The following is a 12,091-nucleotide window of genomic DNA, read 5'->3' as shown; positions in this document are numbered from 1 at the left end:
CGTCGGTTCGAAACGAGAACGTTAGATCCATATTCCTGATCGTTGAGGCACTCTAAAACTATTAGGCTGTTTTGCTCTCTGATGCCCGTGGACCGAGAGAACGTAGAATAACGGAGCGATCGTGTCGCTCCGGAGCCCGAGCGAAAAAATTCTAAGTCCCCGTTCGTGTCGCTCCGGAGCCCGAGCGAAAAAATTCTAAGTCCCCGTTCGTGTCGCTCCGGAACCGAATGTCGACGGAACGAAAGGACAACGGTAGATCCTTATTCCTGGTGCTCGTGGCTCTCTAAAACCATACACTTGTTCTCCTCTGTCTCTTACCTGTGTCGAGATAATCGAGAATCATGGAGCGTTCGTGTCGCTCCGGAACCGAAAGTCGTCGGTTCGAAACGAGAACGTTAGATCCATATTCCTGATCGTTGAGGCACTCTAAAACTATTAGGCTGTTTTGCTCTCTGATGCCCGTGGACCGAGAGAACGTAGAATAACGGAGCGATCGTGTCGCTCCGGAGCCCGAGCGAAAAAATTCTAAGTCCCCGTTCGTGTCGCTCCGGAGCCCGAGCGAAAAAATTCTAAGTCCCCGTTCGTGTCGCTCCGGAACCGAATGTCGACGGAACGAAATGACAACGGTAGATCCTTATTCCTGGTGCTCGTGGCTCTCTAAAACCATACACTTGTTCTCCTCTGTCTCTTACCTGTGTCGAGATAATCGAGAATCATGGAGCGTTCGTGTCGCTCCGGAACCGAAAGTCGTCGGTTCGAAACGAGAACGTTAGATCCATATTCCTGATCGTTGAGGCACTCTAAAACTATTAGGCTGTTTTGCTCTCTGATGCCCGTGGACCGAGAGAACGTAGAATAACGGAGCGATCGTGTCGCTCCGGAGCCCGAGCGAAAAAATTCTAAGTCCCCGTTCGTGTCGCTCCGGAGCCCGAGCGAAAAAATTCTAAGTCCCCGTTCGTGTCGCTCCGGAACCGAATGTCGACGGAACGAAATGACAACGGTAGATCCTTATTCCTGGTGCTCGTGGCTCTCTAAAACCATACACTTGTTCTCCTCTGTCTCTTACCTGTGTCGAGATAATCGAGAATCATGGAGCGTTCGTGTCGCTCCGGAACCGAAAGTCGTCGGTTCGAAACGAGAACGTTAGATCCATATTCCTGATCGTTGAGGCACTCTAAAACTATTAGGCTGTTTTGCTCTCTGATGCCCGTGGACCGAGAGAACGTAGAATAACGGAGCGATCGTGTCGCTCCGGAGCCCGAGCGAAAAAATTCTAAGTCCCCGTTCGTGTCGCTCCGGAGCCCGAGCGAAAAAATTCTAAGTCCCCGTTCGTGTCGCTCCGGAACCGAATGTCGACGGAACGAAATGACAACGGTAGATCCTTATTCCTGGTGCTCGTGGCTCTCTAAAACCATACACTTGTTCTCCTCTGTCTCTTACCTGTGTCGAGATAATCGAGAATCATGGAGCGTTCGTGTCGCTCCGGAACCGAAAGTCGTCGGTTCGAAACGAGAACGTTAGATCCATATTCCTGATCGTTGAGGCACTCTAAAACTATTAGGCTGTTTTGCTCTCTGATGCCCGTGGACCGAGAGAACGTAGAATAACGGAGCGATCGTGTCGCTCCGGAGCCCGAGCGAAAAAATTCTAAGTCCCCGTTCGTGTCGCTCCGGAGCCCGAGCGAAAAAATTCTAAGTCCCCGTTCGTGTCGCTCCGGAACCGAATGTCGACGGAACGAAATGACAACGGTAGATCCTTATTCCTGGTGCTCGTGGCTCTCTAAAACCATACACTTGTTCTCCTCTGTCTCTTACCTGTGTCGAGATAATCGAGAATCATGGAGCGTTCGTGTCGCTCCGGAACCGAAAGTCGTCGGTTCGAAACGAGAACGTTAGATCCATATTCCTGATCGTTGAGGCACTCTAAAACTATTAGGCTGTTTTGCTCTCTGATGCCCGTGGACCGAGAGAACGTAGAATAACGGAGCGATCGTGTCGCTCCGGAGCCCGAGCGAAAAAATTCTAAGTCCCCGTTCGTGTCGCTCCGGAGCCCGAGCGAAAAAATTCTAAGTCCCCGTTCGTGTCGCTCCGGAACCGAATGTCGACGGAACGAAATGACAACGGTAGATCCTTATTCCTGGTGCTCGTGGCTCTCTAAAACCATACACTTGTTCTCCTCTGTCTCTTACCTGTGTCGAGATAATCGAGAATCATGGAGCGTTCGTGTCGCTCCGGAACCGAAAGTCGTCGGTTCGAAACGAGAACGTTAGATCCATATTCCTGATCGTTGAGGCACTCTAAAACTATTAGGCTGTTTTGCTCTCTGATGCCCGTGGACCGAGAGAACGTAGAATAACGGAGCGATCGTGTCGCTCCGGAGCCCGAGCGAAAAAATTCTAAGTCCCCGTTCGTGTCGCTCCGGAGCCCGAGCGAAAAAATTCTAAGTCCCCGTTCGTGTCGCTCCGGAACCGAATGTCGACGGAACGAAATGACAACGGTAGATCCTTATTCCTGGTGCTCGTGGCTCTCTAAAACCATACACTTGTTCTCCTCTGTCTCTTACCTGTGTCGAGATAATCGAGAATCATGGAGCGTTCGTGTCGCTCCGGAACCGAAAGTCGTCGGTTCGAAACGAGAACGTTAGATCCATATTCCTGATCGTTGAGGCACTCTAAAACTATTAGGCTGTTTTGCTCTCTGATGCGCGTGGACCGAGAGAACGTAGAATAACGGAGCGATCGTGTCGCTCCGGAGCCCGAGCGAAAAAATTCTAAGTCCCCGTTCGTGTCGCTCCGGAGCCCGAGCGAAAAAATTCTAAGTCCCCGTTCGTGTCGCTCCGGAACCGAATGTCGACGGAACGAAATGACAACGGTAGATCCTTATTCCTGGTGCTCGTGGCTCTCTAAAACCATACACTTGTTCTCCTCTGTCTCTTACCTGTGTCGAGATAATCGAGAATCATGGAGCGTTCGTGTCGCTCCGGAACCGAAAGTCGTCGGTTCGAAACGAGAACGTTAGATCCATATTCCTGATCGTTGAGGCACTCTAAAACTATTAGGCTGTTTTGCTCTCTGATGCCCGTGGACCGAGAGAACGTAGAATAACGGAGCGATCGTGTCGCTCCGGAGCCCGAGCGAAAAAATTCTAAGTCCCCGTTCGTGTCGCTCCGGAGCCCGAGCGAAAAAATTCTAAGTCCCCGTTCGTGTCGCTCCGGAACCGAATGTCGACGGAACGAAATGACAACGGTAGATCCTTATTCCTGGTGCTCGTGGCTCTCTAAAACCATACACTTGTTCTCCTCTGCCTCTTACCTGTGTCGAGATAATCGAGAATCATGGAGCGTTCGTGTCGCTCCGGAACCGAAAGTCGTCGGTTCGAAACGAGAACGTTAGATCCATATTCCTGATCGTTGAGGCACTCTAAAACTATTAGGCTGTTTTGCTCTCTGATGCCCGTGGACCGAGAGAACGTAGAATAACGGAGCGATCGTGTCGCTCCGGAGCCCGAGCGAAAAAATTCTAAGTCCCCGTTCGTGTCGCTCCGGAGCCCGAGCGAAAAAATTCTAAGTCCCCGTTCGTGTCGCTCCGGAACCGAATGTCGACGGAACGAAAGGACAACGGTAGATCCTTATTCCTGGTGCTCGTGGCTCTCTAAAACCATACACTTGTTCTCCTCTGTCTCTTACCTGTGTCGAGATAATCGAGAATCATGGAGCGTTCGTGTCGCTCCGGAACCGAAAGTCGTCGGTTCGAAACGAGAACGTTAGATCCATATTCCTGATCGTTGAGGCACTCTAAAACTATTAGGCTGTTTTGCTCTCTGATGCCCGTGGACCGAGAGAACGTAGAATAACGGAGCGATCGTGTCGCTCCGGAGCCCGAGCGAAAAAATTCTAAGTCCCCGTTCGTGTCGCTCCGGAGCCCGAGCGAAAAAATTCTAAGTCCCCGTTCGTGTCGCTCCGGAACCGAATGTCGACGGAACGAAAGGACAACGGTAGATCCTTATTCCTGGTGCTCGTGGCTCTCTAAAACCATACACTTGTTCTCCTCTGTCTCTTACCTGTGTCGAGATAATCGAGAATCATGGAGCGTTCGTGTCGCTCCGGAACCGAAAGTCGTCGGTTCGAAACGAGAACGTTAGATCCATATTCCTGATCGTTGAGGCACTCTAAAACTATTAGGCTGTTTTGCTCTCTGATGCCCGTGGACCGAGAGAACGTAGAATAACGGAGCGATCGTGTCGCTCCGGAGCCCGAGCGAAAAAATTCTAAGTCCCCGTTCGTGTCGCTCCGGAGCCCGAGCGAAAAAATTCTAAGTCCCCGTTCGTGTCGCTCCGGAACCGAATGTCGACGGAACGAAATGACAACGGTAGATCCTTATTCCTGGTGCTCGTGGCTCTCTAAAACCATACACTTGTTCTCCTCTGTCTCTTACCTGTGTCGAGATAATCGAGAATCATGGAGCGTTCGTGTCGCTCCGGAACCGAAAGTCGTCGGTTCGAAACGAGAACGTTAGATCCATATTCCTGATCGTTGAGGCACTCTAAAACTATTAGGCTGTTTTGCTCTCTGATGCCCGTGGACCGAGAGAACGTAGAATAACGGAGCGATCGTGTCGCTCCGGAGCCCGAGCGAAAAAATTCTAAGTCCCCGTTCGTGTCGCTCCGGAGCCCGAGCGAAAAAATTCTAAGTCCCCGTTCGTGTCGCTCCGGAACCGAATGTCGACGGAACGAAATGACAACGGTAGATCCTTATTCCTGGTGCTCGTGGCTCTCTAAAACCATACACTTGTTCTCCTCTGTCTCTTACCTGTGTCGAGATAATCGAGAATCATGGAGCGTTCGTGTCGCTCCGGAACCGAAAGTCGTCGGTTCGAAACGAGAACGTTAGATCCATATTCCTGATCGTTGAGGCACTCTAAAACTATTAGGCTGTTTTGCTCTCTGATGCCCGTGGACCGAGAGAACGTAGAATAACGGAGCGATCGTGTCGCTCCGGAGCCCGAGCGAAAAAATTCTAAGTCCCCGTTCGTGTCGCTCCGGAGCCCGAGCGAAAAAATTCTAAGTCCCCGTTCGTGTCGCTCCGGAACCGAATGTCGACGGAACGAAATGACAACGGTAGATCCTTATTCCTGGTGCTCGTGGCTCTCTAAAACCATACACTTGTTCTCCTCTGTCTCTTACCTGTGTCGAGATAATCGAGAATCATGGAGCGTTCGTGTCGCTCCGGAACCGAAAGTCGTCGGTTCGAAACGAGAACGTTAGATCCATATTCCTGATCGTTGAGGCACTCTAAAACTATTAGGCTGTTTTGCTCTCTGATGCCCGTGGACCGAGAGAACGTAGAATAACGGAGCGATCGTGTCGCTCCGGAGCCCGAGCGAAAAAATTCTAAGTCCCCGTTCGTGTCGCTCCGGAGCCCGAGCGAAAAAATTCTAAGTCCCCGTTCGTGTCGCTCCGGAACCGAATGTCGACGGAACGAAATGACAACGGTAGATCCTTATTCCTGGTGCTCGTGGCTCTCTAAAACCATACACTTGTTCTCCTCTGTCTCTTACCTGTGTCGAGATAATCGAGAATCATGGAGCGTTCGTGTCGCTCCGGAACCGAAAGTCGTCGGTTCGAAACGAGAACGTTAGATCCATATCCTGATCGTTGAGGCACTCTAAAACTATTAGGCTGTTTTGCTCTCTGATGCCCGTGGACCGAGAGAACGTAGAATAACGGAGCGATCGTGTCGCTCCGGAGCCCGAGCGAAAAATTCTAAGTCCCCGTTCGTGTCGCTCCGGAGCCCGAGCGAAAAAATTCTAAGTCCCCGTTCGTGTCGCTCCGGAACCGAATGTCGACGGAACGAAATGACAACGGTAGATCCTTATTCCTGGTGCTCGTGGCTCTCTAAAACCATACACTTGTTCTCCTCTGTCTCTTACCTGTGTCGAGATAATCGAGAATCATGGAGCGTTCGTGTCGCTCCGGAACCGAAAGTCGTCGGTTCGAAACGAGAACGTTAGATCCATATTCCTGATCGTTGAGGCACTCTAAAACTATTAGGCTGTTTTGCTCTCTGATGCCCGTGGACCGAGAGAACGTAGAATAACGGAGCGATCGTGTCGCTCCGGAGCCCGAGCGAAAAAATTCTAAGTCCCCGTTCGTGTCGCTCCGGAGCCCGAGCGAAAAAATTCTAAGTCCCCGTTCGTGTCGCTCCGGAACCGAATGTCGACGGAACGAAATGACAACGGTAGATCCTTATTCCTGGTGCTCGTGGCTCTCTAAAACCATACACTTGTTCTCCTCTGTCTCTTACCTGTGTCGAGATAATCGAGAATCATGGAGCGTTCGTGTCGCTCCGGAACCGAAAGTCGTCGGTTCGAAACGAGAACGTTAGATCCATATTCCTGATCGTTGAGGCACTCTAAAACTATTAGGCTGTTTTGCTCTCTGATGCCCGTGGACCGAGAGAACGTAGAATAACGGAGCGATCGTGTCGCTCCGGAGCCCGAGCGAAAAAATTCTAAGTCCCCGTTCGTGTCGCTCCGGAGGCCGAGCGAAAAAATTCTAAGTCCCCGTTCGTGTCGCTCCGGAACCGAATGTCGACGGAACGAAATGACAACGGTAGATCCTTATTCCTGGTGCTCGTGGCTCTCTAAAGCCATACACTTGTTCTCCTCTGTCTCTTACCTGTGTCGAGATAATCGAGAATCATGGAGCGTTCGTGTCGCTCCGGAACCGAAAGTCGTCGGTTCGAAACGAGAACGTTAGATCCATATTCCTGATCGTTGAGGCACTCTAAAACTATTAGGCTGTTTTGCTCTCTGATGCCCGTGGACCGAGAGAACGTAGAATAACGGAGCGATCGTGTCGCTCCGGAGCCCGAGCGAAAAAATTCTAAGTCCCCGTTCGTGTCGCTCCGGAGCCCGAGCGAAAAAATTCTAAGTCCCCGTTCGTGTCGCTCCGGAACCGAATGTCGACGGAACGAAATGACAACGGTAGATCCTTATTCCTGGTGCTCGTGGCTCTCTAAAACCATACACTTGTTCTCCTCTGTCTCTTACCTGTGTCGAGATAATCGAGAATCATGGAGCGTTCGTGTCGCTCCGGAACCGAAAGTCGTCGGTTCGAAACGAGAACGTTAGATCCATATTCCTGATCGTTGAGGCACTCTAAAACTATTAGGCTGTTTTGCTCTCTGATGCCCGTGGACCGAGAGAACGTAGAATAACGGAGCGATCGTGTCGCTCCGGAGCCCGAGCGAAAAAATTCTAAGTCCCCGTTCGTGTCGCTCCGGAGCCCGAGCGAAAAAATTCTAAGTCCCCGTTCGTGTCGCTCCGGAACCGAATGTCGACGGAACGAAATGACAACGGTAGATCCTTATTCCTGGTGCTCGTGGCTCTCTAAAACCATACACTTGTTCTCCTCTGTCTCTTACCTGTGTCGAGATAATCGAGAATCATGGAGCGTTCGTGTCGCTCCGGAACCGAAAGTCGTCGGTTCGAAACGAGAACGTTAGATCCATATTCCTGATCGTTGAGGCACTCTAAAACTATTAGGCTGTTTTGCTCTCTGATGCCCGTGGACCGAGAGAACGTAGAATAACGGAGCGATCGTGTCGCTCCGAGCCCGAGCGAAAAAATTCTAAGTCCCCGTTCGTGTCGCTCCGGAGCCCGAGCGAAAAAATTCTAAGTCCCCGTTCGTGTCGCTCCGGAACCGAATGTCGACGGAACGAAATGACAACGGTAGATCCTTATTCCTGGTGCTCGTGGCTCTCTAAAACCATACACTTGTTCTCCTCTGTCTCTTACCTGTGTCGAGATAATCGAGAATCATGGAGCGTTCGTGTCGCTCCGGAACCGAAAGTCGTCGGTTCGAAACGAGAACGTTAGATCCATATTCCTGATCGTTGAGGCACTCTAAAACTATTAGGCTGTTTTGCTCTCTGATGCCCGTGGACCGAGAGAACGTAGAATAACGGAGCGATCGTGTCGCTCCGGAGCCCGAGCGAAAAAATTCTAAGTCCCCGTTCGTGTCGCTCCGGAGCCCGAGCGAAAAAATTCTAAGTCCCCGTTCGTGTCGCTCCGGAACCGAATGTCGACGGAACGAAATGACAACGGTAGATCCTTATTCCTGGTGCTCGTGGCTCTCTAAAGCCATACACTTGTTCTCCTCTGTCTCTTACCTGTGTCGAGATAATCGAGAATCATGGAGCGTTCGTGTCGCTCCGGAACCGAAAGTCGTCGGTTCGAAACGAGAACGTTAGATCCATATTCCTGATCGTTGAGGCACTCTAAAACTATTAGGCTGTTTTGCTCTCTGATGCCCGTGGACCGAGAGAACGTAGAATAACGGAGCGATCGTGTCGCTCCGGAGCCCGAGCGAAAAAATTCTAAGTCCCCGTTCGTGTCGCTCCGGAGCCCGAGCGAAAAAATTCTAAGTCCCCGTTCGTGTCGCTCCGGAACCGAATGTCGACGGAACGAAATGACAACGGTAGATCCTTATTCCTGGTGCTCGTGGCTCTCTAAAACCATACACTTGTTCTCCTCTGTCTCTTACCTGTGTCGAGATAATCGAGAATCATGGAGCGTTCGTGTCGCTCCGGAACCGAAAGTCGTCGGTTCGAAACGAGAACGTTAGATCCATATTCCTGATCGTTGAGGCACTCTAAAACTATTAGGCTGTTTTGCTCTCTGATGCCCGTGGACCGAGAGAACGTAGAATAACGGAGCGATCGTGTCGCTCCGGAGCCCGAGCGAAAAAATTCTAAGTCCCCGTTCGTGTCGCTCCGGAGCCCGAGCGAAAAAATTCTAAGTCCCCGTTCGTGTCGCTCCGGAACCGAATGTCGACGGAACGAAATGACAACGGTAGATCCTTATTCCTGGTGCTCGTGGCTCTCTAAAACCATACACTTGTTCTCCTCTGTCTCTTACCTGTGTCGAGATAATCGAGAATCATGGAGCGTTCGTGTCGCTCCGGAACCGAAAGTCGTCGGTTCGAAACGAGAACGTTAGATCCATATTCCTGATCGTTGAGGCACTCTAAAACTATTAGGCTGTTTTGCTCTCTGATGCCCGTGGACCGAGAGAACGTAGAATAACGGAGCGATCGTGTCGCTCCGGAGCCCGAGCGAAAAAATTCTAAGTCCCCGTTCGTGTCGCTCCGGAGCCCGAGCGAAAAAATTCTAAGTCCCCGTTCGTGTCGCTCCGGAACCGAATGTCGACGGAACGAAATGACAACGGTAGATCCTTATTCCTGGTGCTCGTGGCTCTCTAAAACCATACACTTGTTCTCCTCTGTCTCTTACCTGTGTCGAGATAATCGAGAATCATGGAGCGTTCGTGTCGCTCCGGAACCGAAAGTCGTCGGTTCGAAACGAGAACGTTAGATCCATATTCCTGATCGTTGAGGCACTCTAAAACTATTAGGCTGTTTTGCTCTCTGATGCCCGTGGACCGAGAGAACGTAGAATAACGGAGCGATCGTGTCGCTCCGGAGCCCGAGCGAAAAAATTCTAAGTCCCCGTTCGTGTCGCTCCGGAGCCCGAGCGAAAAAATTCTAAGTCCCCGTTCGTGTCGCTCCGGAACCGAATGTCGACGGAACGAAATGACAACGGTAGATCCTTATTCCTGGTGCTCGTGGCTCTCTAAAACCATACACTTGTTCTCCTCTGTCTCTTACCTGTGTCGAGATAATCGAGAATCATGGAGCGTTCGTGTCGCTCCGGAACCGAAAGTCGTCGGTTCGAAACGAGAACGTTAGATCCATATTCCTGATCGTTGAGGCACTCTAAAACTATTAGGCTGTTTTGCTCTCTGATGCCCGTGGACCGAGAGAACGTAGAATAACGGAGCGATCGTGTCGCTCCGGAGCCCGAGCGAAAAAATTCTAAGTCCCCGTTCGTGTCGCTCCGGAGCCCGAGCGAAAAAATTCTAAGTCCCCGTTCGTGTCGCTCCGGAACCGAATGTCGACGGAACGAAATGACAACGGTAGATCCTTATTCCTGGTGCTCGTGGCTCTCTAAAACCATACACTTGTTCTCCTCTGTCTCTTACCTGTGTCGAGATAATCGAGAATCATGGAGCGTTCGTGTCGCTCCGGAACCGAAAGTCGTCGGTTCGAAACGAGAACGTTAGATCCATATTCCTGATCGTTGAGGCACTCTAAAACTATTAGGCTGTTTTGCTCTCTGATGCCCGTGGACCGAGAGAACGTAGAATAACGGAGCGATCGTGTCGCTCCGGAGCCCGAGCGAAAAAATTCTAAGTCCCCGTTCGTGTCGCTCCGGAGCCCGAGCGAAAAAATTCTAAGTCCCCGTTCGTGTCGCTCCGGAACCGAATGTCGACGGAACGAAATGACAACGGTAGATCCTTATTCCTGGTGCTCGTGGCTCTCTAAAACCATACACTTGTTCTCCTCTGTCTCTTACCTGTGTCGAGATAATCGAGAATCATGGAGCGTTCGTGTCGCTCCGGAACCGAAAGTCGTCGGTTCGAAACGAGAACGTTAGATCCATATTCCTGATCGTTGAGGCACTCTAAAACTATTAGGCTGTTTTGCTCTCTGATGCCCGTGGACCGAGAGAACGTAGAATAACGGAGCGATCGTGTCGCTCCGGAGCCCGAGCGAAAAAATTCTAAGTCCCCGTTCGTGTCGCTCCGGAGCCCGAGCGAAAAAATTCTAAGTCCCCGTTCGTGTCGCTCCGGAACCGAATGTCGACGGAACGAAATGACAACGGTAGATCCTTATTCCTGGTGCTCGTGGCTCTCTAAAACCATACACTTGTTCTCCTCTGTCTCTTACCTGTGTCGAGATAATCGAGAATCATGGAGCGTTCGTGTCGCTCCGGAACCGAAAGTCGTCGGTTCGAAACGAGAACGTTAGATCCATATTCCTGATCGTTGAGGCACTCTAAAACTATTAGGCTGTTTTGCTCTCTGATGCCCGTGGACCGAGAGAACGTAGAATAACGGAGCGATCGTGTCGCTCCGGAGCCCGAGCGAAAAAATTCTAAGTCCCCGTTCGTGTCGCTCCGGAGCCCGAGCGAAAAAATTCTAAGTCCCCGTTCGTGTCGCTCCGGAACCGAATGTCGACGGAACGAAATGACAACGGTAGATCCTTATTCCTGGTGCTCGTGGCTCTCTAAAACCATACACTTGTTCTCCTCTGTCTCTTACCTGTGTCGAGATAATCGAGAATCATGGAGCGTTCGTGTCGCTCCGGAACCGAAAGTCGTCGGTTCGAAACGAGAACGTTAGATCCATATTCCTGATCGTTGAGGCACTCTAAAACTATTAGGCTGTTTTGCTCTCTGATGCCCGTGGACCGAGAGAACGTAGAATAACGGAGCGATCGTGTCGCTCCGGAGCCCGAGCGGAAAAATTCTAAGTCCCCGTTCGTGTCGCTCCGGAGCCCGAGCGAAAAAATTCTAAGTCCCCGTTCGTGTCGCTCCGGAACCGAATGTCGACGGAACGAAATGACAACGGTAGATCCTTATTCCTGGTGCTCGTGGCTCTCTAAAACCATACACTTGTTCTCCTCTGTCTCTTACCTGTGTCGAGATAATCGAGAATCATGGAGCGTTCGTGTCGCTCCGGAACCGAAAGTCGTCGGTTCGAAACGAGAACGTTAGATCCATATTCCTGATCGTTGAGGCACTCTAAAACTATTAGGCTGTTTTGCTCTCTGATGCCCGTGGACCGAGAGAACGTAGAATAACGGAGCGATCGTGTCGCTCCGGAGCCCGAGCGAAAAAATTCTAAGTCCCCGTTCGTGTCGCTCCGGAGCCCGAGCGAAAAAATTCTAAGTCCCCGTTCGTGTCGCTCCGGAACCGAATGTCGACGGAACGAAATGACAACGGTAGATCCTTATTCCTGGTGCTCGTGGCTCTCTAAAACCATACACTTGTTCTCCTCTGTCTCTTACCTGTGTCGAGATAATCGAGAATCATGGAGCGTTCGTGTCGCTCCGGAACCGAAAGTCGTCGGTTCGAAACGAGAACGTTAGATCCATATTCCTGATCGTTGAGGCACTCTAAAACTATTAGGCTGTTTTGCTCTCTGATGCCCGTGGACCGAGAGAACGTAGAATAACGGAGCGATCGTGTC

This window comes from Calliopsis andreniformis, unplaced genomic scaffold, assembly GCF_051401765.1.
Source record: "Calliopsis andreniformis isolate RMS-2024a unplaced genomic scaffold, iyCalAndr_principal scaffold0341, whole genome shotgun sequence".
Classification (NCBI taxonomy): Eukaryota; Metazoa; Arthropoda; class Insecta; order Hymenoptera; family Andrenidae; genus Calliopsis; species Calliopsis andreniformis.
Note: the sequence above shows the minus strand (reverse complement) of the source record.